The sequence below is a fragment of the Salminus brasiliensis genome, chromosome 4 (assembly GCF_030463535.1).
Source record: "Salminus brasiliensis chromosome 4, fSalBra1.hap2, whole genome shotgun sequence".
Taxonomy (NCBI): domain Eukaryota; kingdom Metazoa; phylum Chordata; class Actinopteri; order Characiformes; family Bryconidae; genus Salminus; species Salminus brasiliensis.
Genome location: NC_132881.1, coordinates 4559620 through 4576357, shown reverse-complemented (window position 1 = coordinate 4576357; position 16738 = coordinate 4559620). Strand labels below are relative to the sequence as shown.

The window sequence follows — 16738 nt, the reverse complement described above, 5'->3', positions numbered from 1 at the left end:
CTTAAATGTTAAACAATCATAACATTTAAATCCCGGTTTTCAGAAAAACTATAAAAGGAAAAAATTATAATTAGCAAATGTTTGGAAAAAATATATATGTATATATTTTGGTTTTATATATATATATATATATATATATATATATATATATATATATATATATACACACACACACACACACACACTCACTGTTTGGAAACTTTTTGCACATTTTAAAGAACAAATTCTATGTATTTTTAAAAATCACATATAAATATTATTATATATTTTTTCAATAGCATGCATATTTAAGTTGTTGTAATATATTACATTTAAATGTTTTTTTTTAATAAACAGAAATTGTGTATTAAAGTGTGTAGACATTTTTTCTGCTTTTTTTTTATTTTACACTTATAAAAACAAGTCTCTAAAAATTTGACCAGGGGTGCCAAATCATTTACACACAAATATAATTTCTAAACACAAACTTTTTTACAGCCCCAAATTACATTATTTGAGTATCTTTACAAACACAATTGATTTTAGCTATATATATAAAACTATAAATATATAGTTTATTTTTATTACAGATTATTAATTTAAGTCGAGTTTATTAAGATCAGTATTCTAGTTTAATATAATATTGCTAAATGCAACAGTTGTTGCTACATACTAACATACTACATACTAATTTACTTTCGAATTCTCTAAAAACAATCTATTTTGCTATTTTTTTAATAATTTTAATATTAAAATAGCACTTTTATTAGCAAAAATGTCTCCCTGGACCTTCTTTTGCTAGTCGACTGAATTCCCCAACACCACAAAGCGGCCAAAGACAGTCAGCCACGCGGCTGGGTCACATTCCACCAGCGAAATTGCACATTATGCAAAGGCTGAGTCGACGAAGTATCATTTGAACTCGATACGCTGCTGTTACCATAAATTACCGGTGGCTTTTATTGGTCTGCTCCTAACAATGCAATTTCCCACCTGTAAAAAAAACACACACAGCTATAAAACTGATGACAGCACACAGTTCTGAGCGCAGAGGTTTCATCTGAGGAATAAGAAACCGTAAATCACCTGCGAAAAGGCCAGACTGGAGTCTATTCTTAACTTTCCTGATTGCTTCTTCTTCTTCTTCGCTCTCACACATACACACACACAGGCCCAAACACTCACACTACTAACCCACGCATTCACACACACACACACACACATACACACACACACCTCCAAACCCTCCCTATTAGTGTCTCAAGGAGCGTGGAGGTTGGGAGTGCCTCTTCATGGTTATCATACACCATCTAGTGGTTAGAGAGGGTTAGGGGAGATAGAGTAAGCCACGGGGGCTGATATTCTACCCTGGGACGTTTGTCACGGCCCTATCTTTCTCTCTCACTCACTCACTCACTCTCTCTCTATTCCCTCTGCCTCAACAACACACAGGCAAGTGCAGTACGAGGAAACCAGAAATATGCATTCAACTAAATATCCATTCAGTTCAGTTCCAGCTGGGTTTCCAGGGCCCTGCATCCTTAAAGCTCTTCTTCTTCAATTCAAAGAACCATAAAAGGTTCTTCTCTATGATGGACAAATGGCTCTACAGTAGCAAGAAAAAGGGCTCCATCATTGTACTACCCTAAGCTTAAGCTCAAGTCAGACCTTAAATCTAAACTGGGACCTCATCACAGCTCAGCCCTTAAGCTCATGACCCCAACACAAGCATAACCACACCACAGAGGAACCACAGAGGAACCACTTTAGGTTCCCTAAATTTCTTAAATGAGATGTGAGCGTAGGTGTGAGGAACCCTCATAATGTCAACATTCAACCTGCATTTAAGGATTTAAGGATTCTTCCTACTACCTTCACGCTATGGGAGGTTCCTCGAGCTTGAAACCCACTGAAAGGTTCTATAGGGAACCTTGTTACTGTGGCACCTTGCAGAGAACAAGTTCGGCATGTTCGGCAGCTTCAGTTTTAGGAGTGTAATCCCAGACCTAAAACTGAGTCCATAAATTGTCCTACTACAAGGGTGGGAGTACAACTCAGTGTAAAATCTAGCTTCTGTGCTGCTTCAGTAAACCTCAACGTACATTCTAGCTATCTTACATTTGAGCTTGCGTACAGCTGGTGAAACCGACCCCTGGGCTGCACATCTCTGACCTCATGATCATTTAATTGGTCGGTCATTTGTTATACAAGATGGAGAGAACTGCAAGAAACTGATGTTCTCTGAACAGAATAAAATGTAGGGTTGCTGTAAAATTATAGAGCTAAGTAATAATAATATTAATAATAATAATAATAAAAATAATAATAATAGTTCTAACTATTCGAGTGAGTAAACAACCAATTACAATATTGGTGTTTAGTGTGTAATATGTCAATCTGCCCTTTACTACCAAACACAATTATTAATATATATATATATATATATTGACTAACAAGCTCTGCATGGTAGTGCATAATTTACCCAGTTAATCTGAACACTGGACACTCTGGACTCCTCACTTAACCCATTTTTACTTACTGTCCTGTCAGTAAGTGCTGTAGTGCACATGTTTAATCGCACTATATTCAGTCTAGGTCTCGCTGGTTTGTACTGTGTGGTCCTGTAGTTTGTGTTAAAGGCCTGGTGGGATGTTGCTGAACTCCCTGTGCACTTGAATATGAATCAAATGATAATAATGTTCTGTTAAAAATGTGCAATCGCTTCTAACAGCCTGGGCAATCTGACGCTGTTTTATCATATATGTGATAAATGTTGTTATTATGATAGACTGTGTGCTTTTCAGAGCACACGGTGCTATCGTGGATATCGTTAGCGCTTAAGAAATAATATTTTTAGTACAGAAAGTGTCATTAGGGCTGTTTCGCTGGATTTCGTGCTGCTGACAGTCACTGTACTCAGTATGGGGGAGTATTTGAACAGCAGTTTTTAAGAATCTGCTGCTGCTGCTGCTGATGGACGCATGTCTGCATGTTAAAACATCAGGAAATTGGGAAAAGTGTTTAAATATTGTGATCTAATACTTATAATACATATCGTCCAGCTCTAACTTCTAATATTAATCATTTTTTAATATATTGAATAGAGTTTTTCCTACAATAGTAACTTACACTCTGAAAATTAGATACTTTAAATCATATATATATATATATTTGGCATGAAATTACTTTTTGTTTGGTGTTGTCCAGTCTTAGCATGTTTGAAATACAAGATATTGTGGCTATTATTTTTATTATTTTGAGTTCACACACAATTTTTTTTTTATAATCTATATCTCATTTCGGACACGTTCATTTTTATTTTTTTAATGTTTTTTTTTATTTTTAGAGCTTCCTACTAGTAAATTTGATTTTATATATAATTGTAAAGGTACACAGAACAAAAATATTGATATTTAAAAATTAATATATATATATATATATATATTTACAGGTTAATAATTGTATATGGACTATATGGCATATTATTACATACTTTATAAAACTTTAAAAAATTGTTTTTTCCACAGTCCCTGATGTGAAAGCACATGTTCACACACACACACACACACACACACACACACACACACACACACACACATATATATATATATAGTAAGTACAAAAAGTAAATCTACACATAGCAAGTCTATAAATAAATAAAGCTGCATTTTTAGGTTATTGGACCCCTAATAAAGCACTGATGCTGTTTCAGTGACTTTCAGTGTTTTCACACTCCAGCTACAGGCCATCACTGAGTGCATCCCTTCCTCACGCCAACAGCCGAAGACAACGAGGCCTGCTGTATAATTTATTCGCAGGTGGTTCTGGCAACGTTGAATTTGAAGCGAGCAATTGAGGAGCGTCAGCGTAATGCCGAGCAGAGTTGTGCCCCGCGGCGGCGGCGCAGGAAGGAGGAGTTGAAACGTGGCGGCCGTGTGGTTCGGGTTATGGAGATATGAACACATGAGAACGTGTGAAAGCATCGTCCAGAAGAGCCCCCATCACAATACCATTATCCCATTGAAAAATGATCCCCAGTGAACTGCTATTGTGTGTGCATGTGTGTGTGTGTGTGTGTATATGTGTGTGTGTGTGTTTTTCTCTTCAAGAATTTCGCAAAGTGCACAAAATCGATCTCAGATCTAGCTAGCCAGGGTGAGCCTTTTGAGGTCGCAGATGGGAACGTTTAATTCACTTCTGGGGGCAATTCGCATACATACAAGAACACACACACACACTTATACACACACTTATACACACACACTGTGAAAGAGAATATCTCTTTTCCAGAGAACCTGCGAGCCAGAAGTCCTCCACCTGTTCCTTAACCTCCTCTGATCGGAGCATTTTCTTGTCTTCTCCTGCTCGGGATAAACGAGTGTGTGTGTGTGTGTGACAAGGCCTTCAGACAGAGCATGTTAACAATTCATTCGCGTACAGTGAGCATGTCATGTTGAAAAAAGCTCCAGTGCGCTGGATCGCCTAATGTGTTGTGACTATGGCTGTCAACCGAACAGCTCTGTTTTGGAGTACTGCTCTCTTGTGCAGCTTATTCGTTTTGGCCAGATCTACAGTTTCAGTGTGTTTCAGGCCCGGAAAGAGCGCGACAAACATGTAAAGGGGTCAAAACATTGGTGTGTGACCAGGCAACAAAACCAGTCGCGATTCTAATTGAATTAAATGACCGTTTACCAGCCTCTCATTTCCTCTTCAGTTTGCCTTACTGCGCCTTTAAATAATAATAATAATAAATGATAATAAATAATTATTGTAATTCCACCCCAAAACATCATCATCAGTTCAGCTGGGAGTCCAAGCTCAGTGTAACTGCTATTTAGGATTTAAAGAAGTCCTTCATTGATACTCATGAGGTGCATAGAAATCCCAAAGGGCCCAAATCGCAATATAAAGTATGCAGATGTACCGTTTACTCTTCTCTGATTGGCTACCACATACTGTGCCTCCCCTCGTAAAATATTCTGGGTTGTAACACTCTTTATAACTTCAACATGAGCTGAGAAATTAAATTATGACACAGTGGAACTCCCCTTTAAACAGTGTTTCATTAGGGGTCCAAAAGGTTCGGCACCCTAAATTTTAAAATTGTAAAAGTTTGTGGACACCTGAGACATTAGACGTGTTGGGTGAGATCTTCTGAGTAAAGGTTTTGACGCCCTACATTTTAGCCAAAGGTTTCTGGACACGGCTCGATCTTGACCTGGTAACACCTTAGCAACCAACACTTATGTCACAGAAACTCCCCATAGCTACAATCACACTCATCACACATTTTTTTCTGCAGGAACCGCGCTCTCCACTTTAATTTTTTGCTTTGCGAGAGCTGGTATTTCCTTCAGGAAATGCATATAATAGTTCATAACTTGTGACATCACAAAAAAACCAATGAACTTAAATTAAAGCTGGCTGTAGTCCATTTATGCTTGTGTCCATTTATGGCCTGTAGTGACATGTATACTCCCTGTACAAAATTTGGGCCCCAAGACATGGGCCCTTTATAGTTTACATTCCCCTCATGAGTATCGATAAGGACACTTAAACCTTACGTAGCAGTTACACAGAGCTTGGACTCTCAACTGAACTAGAAATGATGCTTTAGGAGACTGATTTCAAGTAAACATTGACATTTATTTATTCATGTGGGCACACTACCACTATTCACCAGTATAAATTAACTAAACCTTAGAAATTACTCCTCAGTATATAACAACAGGGCTCCAGAACTAGATGTTCAGGCCTCTAATGAAATGCTAATGCTGTTTAAAGGGGCATTACATCATTTTTTCCAATGTTCTGCATAAAACTGTAGCTATGTGGTTATAGTGATGAGGTTTTTAGAGGGACTAAACGCTTGAAATGTCTGGATTCATTCACATTCGCATGTCACATACACATACACACACACACACACTTCAACCTACAGTACATATGGAAATGTCCTAAATAAATCAATCAGACAAAAACCTTGAATATCCAAAATGGCAACTTTACAGGAGACGGAAAAAAATATATTAACTTTCAATGGAAGTCAATGTAAAATATATTATTCCAAATAGTTTTGGAGTATTTCTATTGGTCCATTCAGCTTTTTGATACAATGTAAAGAACAACTGCCAGATTCACGTTATGTCGAAAGGTGAAAAAGGTCAAACATGGAAATACCAGATGGAATGCAGGGATTGGAGCTCACAATGTCCTGAAGACAGGGTGAAAACTTGGCCAACATGAGTCCCCCAGTTTAACTGTATGTATGGTGAAAACTCCATTAATTAGTATAATAAAAAATAATAAATAATAAAACACAAACAAAACTGATAATAATAATAAAAACAAAATTAAAATAATTCTATATACAATTATGCAAAAATAATAATGACTGATATGGCTGGTTTCAGTATTGCTCCAGCACTAGATGCTTGGACCCCTAATGGAAAAGTAAATTGCGGTTTAAGGAAAAGCTGCTCCCACATTCTCCAAACTCTACCAGTTCCCCTCCTCCGAGGCACCTGGTCAGTGAATTAGCAGTTCGAATCAACGGAATCAGGTGTGGTAGATTATCAGAAGATCCCAAACACAGCTCAGACTGTTTTAATGTAATACATATATAGTGCAGTGTGTACAGTACTAACGCCCATTCTGCTGTTCTCAACGCCATTATTAGAAAAGGCAGAAGTTAATTTCCCACAGTCTAATTTAGCTCTAAAGTTGAACGGTCAGAACACGGGTCAGAACAGCTGGCATTACCCACTCACGTTATGTGTTACGACAGAGCCTGGTGCAAAAGGCCTTTAAGATTTCTAATGATAAATCTCCACGCTAATCTCCCTCCCCTACAGTGTCAAAAGGCCAGACACATCACAACTGCAATAGAGACGATCAGAGGCTCCATTAATTCCAAGGCCACGTCCTCATTAATGCATAATTGGCTGCTTTATTCAGACACATTACAATACAGTTCAAAAGTTTGGAATCAGTGTTTCAGTAACAGAAAACCAACCTAGTTCCAGTAGCATGTATGAAGTGATGTGTAATATTAGACCAGCACTCTACAACTTAATGGGCTTTGAATAATTCATAGAAAGCATTCGGACATTATATTATTTTTAGACTAAAGAACGGAGGCAAACAGACCGAGAAAAGCTGTGGAGTGTATCTATAGTGAATCTCCTTGCTGTCTTGTCCTGAAAAGTAGCGATCAAATTTCAAGGCAAATAAAAAAAATATATAAAAGAACTTCATTGCAAAATACTACATGATTGTATACTTTACAATAGTTTTACAACTTATTTATTACTGTTTTTAGAACAGAATGATATTTTACTTAGAATTAAAGTGTTCAGAAAAGACATTTGGAGAATTTTCTGAATTTGTAAATTTGTCCATTTACTTGTATTATGTCTATATATGTATATATCTGTCTGTATATCTGTAACATCTATCGCTCCACCCATCCATCCACACTGTAAAAGTGGAACAAGGCACTTTATTTTTTTTAATTATTATTGATTATTTTAATCATATAAACATTTAGTTGCTTTGGAAATAAATAAAAGTTAAAATGTTAAAAACGGTCACATCACTACTTCAGTATTTAACACCACAACAGATTGTATGGTGCGGTCGGTACTGCATCCCAGCGTATGGTATTGTATCATACTGTATATACTGAGCATGTATGTGTGCATGTGATCTTGCGGATTGTTGGGGCACTAAAGTACAACTTCAGGTCCTAATACTATACTTTATTTTCAATTCTGAATGCTAATAAACTAATAAAAGGAAACACTGACATTATTAGGATGCACATTTTCAGTGACTAATTTGTGTTGTATTGGAAATTGTACACTGTAGAACAAATTGGTTAGTCTGTTCAACCTATAGAAAATCCCTTCAAATGGCCACATCCAGTATAACTAGCTCATAACTTCAACTCAAATAAATAGTGGCAGTGAGGCAAAAACCTGAAACCTTCATGTCTTTTAATGGAAGTCAATGTAAAAAGATTTTAGTAAGTTTGGAGCATTTCTATTGGTCCATTTGTCATGAACAACTGCAACATTTCCATTCTGTCAAAAATGTTTCATTTACAGCAGGTGTTTGAGTTGAATAAACTTGGTTAAATCTAAAATATCTGAATTGTTACCCCCTTAAAGCTACAGTTCGTATCATAAATCTATACATTTATTGATCAAATTCCCTTCACTCCTTCTAAAAGCCATCCACAACCATCCATTTTACCCTCCCTGTTGTATGCTGAGGCTATCCTGCAGAAGTACATCCACTTTCAATCCAACAAGTGATTCCAAACTTTTGAACAGCCATGTATAGCGGGAAGCGGGGAGCATTTCAGGGCAGCTGCCCAACACCTCTGTCCGAATCTGATTACGGGACACTAATCCGGCGGCCTCCGAGTCCACCGGCCTGGTGATGCAATCCCCGAAGAGAAAGCCACCATTCATTAGCCCGGTCTAATGTGATTGAAAGCACTTGTGCAAATAAACAGAGCAGTTTCGGATTCGGCGCAGAGGAATCCCACAGTCCGCGCACCGCACCAGACAGTGACTAATTCAACTCGGGGCCCTTTTTATCTTATTAATCCCGCGCAGCACCGTTTGCAGGTCCTGGAGAGCACTTATAAATTACATCTAATAGGCTTCAAATCAAGTACTAATTAAAACTGCATTAACCTTAATGAATCGGAAAAATGGGGACCCCAATTTATTGGAGTTGTGTTTAGACAAGGGGGAAGCTTCAATAATACATGACGCAATCCCCTGCTCTTCAGGATGATCTCCTCTTCCTAATGCAAACCTCCTGTGCGTGTGTGTGTGTATATATGTGTGTGTGCATGCGCGAGAGCTAGGGCGCATGGGTAGGGAGGACGGTCTGTTATTATGCAGGCCCGGTTTGGGCACTTCTAATCATTACGGACCTTGTTAGAGGTTAACTTAGCAACATTAAGATGTCTTTAGCGCCGGGAAAAACACAGATGGAGCGCCAAGCGTGCCAATCAGCATCACAGGTGCTCATAATTGTCCGCCTAATTGCTTCATTATTCGGTACAGGTCCCTAGACCTAGCCCCACCCCCGTCTACTCCACCCCCCCCCCCTCCCCCTCATCTACACACACACCCCAACACCCCAATCCCAGTATCGTGTGGCATCTGTGGTTCCATCACATCAGTGTTTGGCGGCTCCCCCGCCGCCCTCAATGAGCCGCCTCTCCAGAGTTTTAACATGTATCTGCATGTTGCCTTGATTTCCCCGGAGGATCCCTTTTATTTATCCCCGCCAGTTCTCCACCTCGAACCCCTTTTCAGTGGAAATTCCCATGGTGGAGGGGTACGATCGCGGCGCTTAGGACAAACTGTTGTCGGATACGCAGATCTTATTAGGCGGGCTGAGTATGAGAGACAAAGACAGTCAGGAAAATCCCACATCAATTATATCTGTGCAAGTAGAGCTTTCAGTGCCTGCTATAGTGAGTGGTGGTACAACATGCTATTGTAAAGAAGAGGAGGGGTGACAGCACCTCTTTTGACTTTCTGTCGGGCCCTGAGAGAGTTCCTAAAGAGATCCGAAGCGAGGCAGGCCTCCAGTGGGTTCGGAACAAGTGGTGGGGGAGAAAGAGAGAGAGAAAGGAAAGAAAAAAATAATAAAACATTGTGATTTTTGGTCACTGAAGCAGCAGCTAAGCTGACAAGCTGCGTAGTGTCTGTTTGTTTGGACCGGCTTGCCAAGTGTATCGACTCAATACTCAATATTACATCATTAAAGGGCTCATATACAACATTTACACTACGGTCCAATTAGATCTTAAACTCCAAAAGTCCTTTTGGAGCATTTCTATTGGCCCAAGTCTCATACTATTACAAAAACAGTCAGATTTACATATTTAAATCATATGCAAACTAAAAAAAATTGGCTATTGGTACTCCATCATGGTTGTCTTAGGAGCCGTGCCATATAAGGTTCACTTTATATATCATGAGGTCATTTTACACGACTATTTCACAGGCTGTTTTTGTTACTGTGCCTTTATGACTGATCTCCAGTACACTGTACACTCAACAATCAGTCCTTAAACAGGGGCTTTAGTGCTAAATGATCCATATCCTACATTTGTCTCGCTCTGTATTTCCCCCCTAAGCTCTACTTATAACAGCTGTGTTTACTTATGCACCAGAAAAACAGTCTGAATTTATAACTATTACAATTAGACAGTCGCTGTTACTGTATTTTAAGACTGAAACATGTAAATGAGCTTTGTTCTGATGGGCTTTCCTGTACTGAGCTAAAAAAAACAACACGCACCCCATATAACACTGACGTGAATGGGGACGAGTAGGGCTAAAGAGGCAGATACAGTGCTGCTACAGTGCACTGGATTTATGACATCACAACCACTGTAAATAATATATGAGCCCGGGGGTGAATGGTACCCTAATCATCTCTACACACACAACGATGGCTCGTTTGTCCGGGATATGGGCCCTTTAAAAGCAAAATGCAATCTTTTAGCCATTGCATTAAAACAACAGTCCATTTCCATCCATATGCTGAATTATTAATACCAACATTAATATTTATAGTAGCCAACTGATTATTATTATTGGATTCAACAAGACTCCGATTATTTTGGAAATTAAGCCCCAAGAACTCGGGCTTGGTTTTATTGATCGAGTGGGAAAGTGATGAAGATAAATATTGTTCCTGAAGGCCTGTAGTGTTCTTAACCTCATGTGCTCCGGCCCTCAGCAATCTCATCAAATCAAACTGTCCTGGCGTTGGGCCTGCTTATTATGTAGTTATAAACCCCAACCCCAGTAGAACATGCTGTATGTGTAGTACGTATTGCCACAGTCACGCAAAAACCTTGGATCTCCAAAACGGCAACTATGCAGGAGAAGGAAAAAACCTGTTCAACTTTGAATGGAAGTCAATGGAGGAAGATTTGAGTTCAGGTCATTTTGGAGCATTTCAATTGGTCCATTCGTCATGACATTTTTATACAATGTGAAGAACAACTGGCAAATTTATATAATGTCAAAAAAAATGCCAACAAATGCCAGATGCAAGATTGTTGATTGACAGCAATAATAAACATGCACATTATGTAGATATCCATTAAGAACAAAGTCTCAGACATTCCAGAGGAGCTTCTGTGAGTTTGGCACAATCAAGGTCTTGATTTAATATGAATAATAATTCAGAGTTCATATTAAAGAGTTTTATGCAATATGTGAAATATAACTATTGTTACAGTACTAAAATGCACGAGTCAGTCCTCATTCCACACAGTCTACTCAGAAGCTGCAAAAACAGCAGGTTATGAATTCATCCTTCGAGCTCAAAAGTATTGGGACACCTACTCATTTACGTTTTTCTGAAATCAAGGGGATTAAATAAAGAGTTAAACAGGTAAACAGGCTTTCTACTAGATTTTTGGAAGAGCATTGCTGTGAGGATTTGATTGCAGTCAGCATGTAAGATGAATACCGCCCCACCTCATCCCCAACAGTTTTAGATGGAGCCCCATCCATCATTCCAGAGAACACAGTTCTTCCACTGCTCCACAGCTCAATGCTGGGGGGCTTTATACCCCTCTAGCCCATGCCCGGCATTAGGCAGCATGATGCCAATAGGTTCATGTCTTTCTGCTACAGTGAGTCTTATTCTATTGGCAGTACTTCTCTACAGGGACTAGACAAGCTGTGTGTGTGTGTGTGTGTGTATGTGTGCATTTGCACATCTGTGTCAGCAAAGGGTTCTTCTACTGCTCCTCAGGCTCCAGAGGGCCAGGCCCACACTGAAACTGTTCAACCTGCTGGCTGGGCACCAGATGACCCAGCGCCTGAGGGGTTCATCTGTGGGATTCGCTTTCCCCTTCACTCCAGGAGAGGAAAAAAAAAAAGTGAAATCATATGACACAAGATCCCTCGGCAACCCTAACCACCTTCTGCCCACCCACAGAGCCAATGAGGCAGTCACGTATGCACGTTCATGCTCCTCAAGTCTGGGCTTGTGCCGTAGCAGCACAACTGGACCAATTATCTCCGGCCAACTGGGAATAACCCACAGACTACACCCACGACCCGCGCACCAATCCAGCCAAGAGTCAAAGAGGAGGAAAAAAACAGCCCTGTGTGATTCAACTGCAGACAACACATCCACGCCTGTCATGTGGCTTTTATCTGAACGGCTGTAGAGATGGACAGCACCCTTATTTCAACACTGAACACCAACCCAACATCATACAAACAAAATCCGGGCTTTAAGATGTGTCCTGCTACTGTATTCAGCCATACAGTTATACTGATATCTATGAATCTGGGTATATCATACAGTACACATGGATGCATAGATACTGTGGACTCTTGCATACTGTACCTATCCAGCCTTGTATAAGACATAGTCATAAACCAAGCTTTAAATATTTAATTATCAGTGTAAAAATACTACAAAATATATGGTAAATATATAAAAAATATATTATATTTTATATAACATTTAAAAATGTATATTATACATATATATAGGCGCTATCCAATAAAAAACATGTATCTTCAAAACAGTGATTTTCCAGGAGAAGGCAAGAAGGCTCTTTCCTTTCAATGGAAGTCAATGTAGAAAGTGTTTAATCCAAGTGATTAAAACAATAATAACACTGGGCTTTATTACATACGTATACCCTTATATCTTCAAATATATGAAGTGTTCGATAGCAAATCAACACATTTTGACATCAGATAAACCGAAACCTGAGAATTTGCTCCCACAGGCACCGACGGCGCCTCCTACTATTTGTCTTGGACATGCATGTTTGAATAAAGGAAGCTAGGCAGTCCGTGATTTAGCAAGGGGCAGTGGCTCTCTACTAACATTACAATAAATATACAGATATCATCAATACTTGGGTTTTTTGGTGTGAATTAGGAATAGCTTGGCCACTTCCAGTCCAGTATTTACAATTCACTATCCAGTACCAAGTTCAGCTCATCAGTACAATCAATAACTCATCAGTACCTGTTTACCTGTGTTTCTGTTTATTTGTGTTTACTCTACTATTCGAACCCCTCTCACTGCTGAGACACATAGTTTTACATCACATTCACAGAGGACGTTATGTACCACCACTCTAAAAGGGTGGAGGTTAGCACACAGCTCCAACGCGTACGACCTCTTGAACCACATTTCAAACGATCAGTGCCTGACACAGAGGTGGGTGGGTGCTGCATCCCTAACAGTCTCGATGTTGCAACAGCAAACTGAAACCAGCACTTTCGCATTAGAACAGAGGAGTTAAATAATGGTCAGTCGTTTCTCTCAAGCTCTGCATTTCCCAACACCAGTCCTGGAGGCCCACCTGCACTGTACAGTTTCATGTTTTCCCAGGTGGGCCTCCAGGACTGGAGTTGGGAAAGCCGGAGCTGGAAGAAATGACTGACCCGTGTTGGAAACATGCACTCCTCTCTCCAGAATGACAGAGCTGATTCCAGTTTGGCAGTGCAGCACTGAGGCTACTTGAGATGCAGCATCACGGGGAACGTCGGGTTGGGAAATGTCGTTCTAGCAAATCAAACAAGCCTAGATAGCCGACCCTACGCGACTGACATGTGTTCGTCTTGGTTAATAAGAAATACAGGCTTGCGCATTTACTTCACTGACACCCTTCCTGCTGCTGAATGAGCTTTAAAGCACATCTGTAATGGGTCAACTGGGACATCAGCCTGACTGCGCCAACAAGAAGCTGAATTAAATAAACTTTAGAGTAAATCAAACTCGCTTCAAAGTATTGAGAGACGTTTATCTACTTTTGTCTTGATTATGCTATGCTTTACAAATAGCAGATAAATAGCTGATATAAATAATTGTATGTAAAGATATACAATTATATTCTGGAAAGTAAAATGATCTTCAGTCTAGTATCAAATGTTTTATATAATACATATTTTATAAAAATATCCAAATGTACTCGCTAGCCAAGAATTAGTAACTGTCAGTCATGCTAGCTACCTAGCAAACTAGCTAGCCAAAAACTACTTCTACTAATGTACTAGCTAGACAAAAGTTTTTTTTCTGACCTAGCCATACAAAAATACTTTTACTAATGAAAAAGAAAAGTACTAATCAGCCAAAAAAAACTTTTACTAATGAAAAAGAAAAGTACTAATGAGCCAAAAAAAACTTTTACTAATGAAAAAGAAAAGTACTAATGAGCCAAAAACCAAAAAGTACTAATGTAATAGCTTGGTAAAACATCATTTTACCCACATACTAATTATCCAAAAATACTTTTACCTTAATTTAACAATGAGCCAAAAAACACTTTTACTAATACTAACTACTACTGTGTACTAACTACAATTAACTTTCTGCCAATGTATTACCAGCCAAAAATACTTTTACTAAAGGTATAGACAGCCAAAATACTTTTACCAAGGTACTAATGAGCCAAAAATACTTTTACCAATGTCCTGGCTAGCCAAAAAATACTTTTACCAGTGTACTGACTTACCAAACAACACTTTTACCAATATACTAACTAAGCAAAAATACTTTTATTAATGTACTGACTTACCAAAAAATACTAGGCTGTCAAAAATGTAATATTTGTACTATTTGTAAAGCTACAGCTAGCCACAAACACTTTAATTAATGGTACAGCTAGCTACAAACACTTTAACTAATGGTACAGCTAGCCACTAACACTTTAATTAATGGTACAGCTAGCCACTAACACTTTAATTAATGGTACAGCTAGCCACAAACACTTTAACTAATGGTACAGCTAGCCACAAACACTTTAATTAATGGTACAGCTAGCCACTAACACTTTAATTAATGGTACAGCTAGCTACAAACACTTTAATTAATGGTACAGCTAGCCACAAACACTTTAATTAATGGTACAGCTAGCTACAAACACTTTAATTAATGGTACAGCTAGCCACTAACACTTTAATTAATGGTACAGCTAGCCACAAACACTTTAACTAATGGTACAGCTAGCCACTAACACTTTAATTAATGGTACAGCTAGCTACAAACACTTTCAGTAATGGTACAGCTAGCTACTAACACTTTAATTAATGGTACAGCTAGCTACAAACACTTTAATTAATGGTACAGCTAGCTACAAACACTTTCAGTAATGGTACAGCTAGCCACAAAATTATCCTAGTTATTCACACACTTTTTAGAAAAGGAACTTAATTGCCAAAAATGCTTTTACAAATCTGTTATCAAGCTAAAACAGCATGGCAAATAATACGGCTGGTGTAAAAAATCCTGACACATGCACATGACTGGCAGGTCAGGCTGTCTAGATCAGTCGATTAATCGATCCTTGTACTAAGCTCTGACTTATTAAGCCTTTTGGTGTATGAGTGCTGATCCAGGACCTGTTCCTGTCAGCAAGGCCCTTTCTGTACGTAAGAAAGAAAGCTGACCCTAGATCAGCACTCCTACTCTTTAAAGCTGAGCGTATACAGGCCCTGGCCTGGGGTCATCTGTTGCTACTGCTGAATACCTGCATCTCAGCCCGGTTTCACACCACCGTGACAGTTGTTTTTGTTTTCTCAGCACTGGTTTGACAGAGCTATGACTGTCCAAGCGTGGGATGACACCAGCTAGTAAATAACAAATCCGGTGGCTCTCTTTTTCCCATCTCCTCACTTCCATCCAAATTAGCCACAGATGTGCACGAGGGCCATCCTTCGGGAAAGAAAGAGTTAATTAAATTACCGTCTGTTTTTAAAGGTGTCGGATCCTGCGCCAGATGATGATGGGCATGTCTACACCTGTCTCCTCTTCCTTCTGCCTCTCTGGAGCTCCCGAGTGTCACACACACTCAGGTGTGTTTCCACAGCGGGGCTTTTCACACGCGTTTTACTGCGGCGGGGACGGCACTATCACAACACGCTGCGCCACATGTCATGTAGATCTGTGAATGCACCGCTGTTCTTGCAGCTGGAACAGAAATGGAAAGCATGGAAATATAAGGTTACTATACACTTCTTGTACTTCCACTCGCTGGCCACTTTATTAGAAACACTAGCCTTGTGCTTCCTAACTGGCCATTTTATTAGAAACACCTACCTTGTATTTCCACTCTTTGGCCACTTTATTAGAAACACTAGCCTTGTACTTCAACTCATTGGCCACTTTATTAGAAACACTAGCCTTGTACTTCAACTCACTGGCCACTTTATTAGAAACACTAGCCTTGTATTTCCACTCACTGGCCACTTTATTAGAAACACCTACCTTGTATTTCCACTCACTGGCCACTTTATTAGAAACACCTACCTTTGCCTCAACTCATTGGCCACTTTATTAGAAACACTAGCCTTGTATTTCCACTCACTGGCCACTTTATTAGAAACACCTACCTTGTATTTCCACTCACTGGCCACTTTATTAGAAACACCTACCTTTGCCTCAACTCATTGGCCACTTTATTAGAAACACTAGCCTTGTATTTCCACTCACTGGCCACTTTATTAGAAACACTAGCCTTGTATTTCCACTCACTGGCCACTTTATTAGAAACACCTACCTTGTATTTCCACTCATTGGCCACTTTATTAGAAACACTAGCCTTGTACTTCAACTCATTGGCCACTTTATTAGAAACACCTACCTTTGTCTCAACTCATTGGCCACTTTATTAGAAACACCTACCTTGTACTTCAACTCATTGGCCACTTTATTAGAAACACCTACCTTGTACTTCAAC

At 39.2% G+C, this 16738-nt stretch overlaps 1 long non-coding RNA gene across 1 annotated transcript in view; it reads right to left on the bottom strand.

Annotated features, from left to right (window-relative positions):
* LOC140553977 (uncharacterized) overlaps window positions 1–16738 on the bottom strand; it is a 30755-nt gene that overhangs the window by 10959 nt on the left and 3058 nt on the right. Inside the window, exon 3 of the long non-coding RNA XR_011979572.1 lies at window positions 15745–15969. This is a non-coding gene — a long non-coding RNA (uncharacterized lncRNA). The remainder of the gene's footprint in view (window positions 1–15744; window positions 15970–16738) is intronic.